The 2,316-nt window shown below is 52.3% G+C and overlaps 1 non-coding gene across 1 annotated transcript; it reads right to left on the reverse strand.

The window, feature by feature from the left end:
* Nucleotides 1-710: 710 nt before the first annotated feature.
* On the reverse strand, nucleotides 711-874 carry LOC121853742. Its single transcript, XR_006086403.1, has one exon. It is a non-coding gene; the product is annotated as a 5.8S ribosomal RNA (ribosomal RNA).
* Between the last annotated feature and the right edge of the window lie 1,442 nt (nucleotides 875-2,316).

Consider the following 2,316-nt stretch of genomic DNA (forward strand, 5'->3'; position numbering starts at 1 on the left):
GTATTAATTGGCGTGAGCGGCCTTTCCGGCTGCAGAACTAGTGCTCTATCCCGGCGAGCGCCGTTATGAGGCGCAACACCGTCTTTAACGCGTTTAGAGAGAACTCCCCTGCCTCCCTCCCAGTCATGAGATAGACGTGGACTCGTGGCGAACTCTCAAAGAGAACGCCCACACCGCGTCTGACCGTGGGAGAGGGTGGAGGAGCGCGTGAGGAAGAGCACGGCGTCACCCAAGCATTCTCATCTCTCTGCCTGCACCACTACATGGTAGACTGCGGGCCCAGGCGCACTCATCAATTTAGGTTCCACTGCAATGCATGCCAAGCACTCTTTTCGAGGTGATAGACGAAATTCCGGCGGGGCTTACTTAAAGATATCCGACCCGGTTTCGTTTCCTCTTCGTGGGATGGAGTGCCTCTTAGAACATGTGCAGCATCAGCCATGAGCGGCCGACGGCCATTCGTGTCTCTGTGGACAGCAGGCAAAAGAGCGCCTCCGGTTATTTCTTTGGCGACAACTGTAAATGTTGTGGTGAATGTGGGTGCCAAGTCCATGAACACTTGCTAGTGATAAACTTGCTTGTTTTTAAGAACGCCTGGCGCAAAGCGCGAGGCGATTAAACCAAAGCGGAAGCTTCGGTTGGGTTACCCTGGTGTGGAGACAGTCCTTTGGCAAGGTACCGAACTTCGCGGCAACGATAGTGTATATTTCCGACCCTCGTAGAGGAGTGGCGGCGACAAGCTCATATGGCTGCCGCCGCCGCAATATGCGTTCAACTTGTCGATGTATCTGGTATTCTTGCGATTCACATACCGACGCGCAGTTTGCTGCGGTCTTCATCGACCCACGAGCCGAGTGATCCCCCGTTAAGAGTTGTGTATTTGCCATTTGGTCTTTTTGCGACTAACCATCACAGGTCGAGTCTCAATGAAAGGGTTTGACAGACATAGCCCAAGTTTGTGGTTTGGGTTTGGCCGGACGGCTTGTTGTTGTTTTTTGACACTTGAATTTCACTCTTTTTGGGTCAAGAGGCTTATTCGCCGGTAGTAAGGAACGGACGGGCAGCCGTCCAAAGCCCCGTCCGTCCTCCTCCACCGGTCTTCGCGCTCTCGCCCGAGTGTGGTCCACCTACAGCGTGGTGGTACCTATTTTTGGTGCGGGGGCCGGGATTGTCCTCTTTCGCTGCTGGAGTTGCCAGAGCAGAGCCCGAGACCGCCCAAATCAGGAGAGTAGTAGTAGTAGTTTTAAGAGCGCCCCGTTCTCTTTCTCTCTGTTAATGATCCTTCCGCAGGTTCACCTACGGAAACCTTGTTACGACTTTTACTTCCTCTAAATGATCAAGTTTGGACATCTTTCCGTCAGCTCGAGGCGACGACCCCAGAAAACCCTCGCGGGCAACGGGGCCGACAATCCAAGAGCGCCAGTCCGAAGGCCTCACTAAATCATTCAATCGGTAGTAGCGACGGGCGGTGTGTACAAAGGGCGGGGACGTAGTCAGCGCAAGCTGATGACTTGCACTTACTGGGAATTCCTCGTTCATGGAAACAATTGCAAGCCCCAATCCCTATCAAGAAAGGCTTTGAACGGGTTACCCGCTCCTCTCGGAGGAAAACTCGTTGATCCCTTCAGTGTAGCGCGCGTGCAGAACATCTAAGGGCATCACAGACCTGTTATTGCTCAATCTCGTGCGGCTAAATTGCCGCTTATCCTCTAAGAAGTTGCGAACTGGACACCATTTTCTGGAGATCCGTCGACTACTTAGTAGGCCAGAGTCTCGTTCGTTATCGGAATTAACCAGACAAATCGCTCCACCAACTAAGAACGGCCATGCACCACCACCCACCGAATCGAGAAAGAGCTCTCAATCTGTCAATCCTTCCGGTGTCTGGGCCTGGTGAGGTTTCCGTGTTGAGTCAAATTAAGCCGCAGGCTCCACTCCTGGTGGTGCCCTTCCGTCAATTCCTTTAAGTTTCAGCTTTGCAACCATACTTCCCCGGAACCAAAGACTTTGGTTTCCCGGAAGCTGCCCGCCGGGTCATGGGAATAACGCCCGGCGGATCGCTAGTTGGCATCGTTTATGGTTAGAACTAGGCGGTATCTGATCGCCTTGAACCTCTAACTTTCGTTCTTGATTAATGAAAACATCCTTGGCAAATGCTTTCGCAGTGGTTCGTCTTGCACGGTCCAAAATTTCACCTCTAGCGTCAATCGAATGCCCCGCCTGTTCCGATTAGTCATTACCTGGTTCCGAAAACCAACAAAATAGAACCGAGGTCCTATTCCATTATTCCATGCATCACCATTCGGGCCATTCAAA

The sequence above is a fragment of the Homarus americanus genome, unplaced genomic scaffold (genome assembly GCF_018991925.1).
Source record: "Homarus americanus isolate GMGI-L3 unplaced genomic scaffold, GMGI_Hamer_2.0 scaffold11115, whole genome shotgun sequence".
Taxonomy (NCBI): Eukaryota; Metazoa; Arthropoda; class Malacostraca; order Decapoda; family Nephropidae; genus Homarus; species Homarus americanus.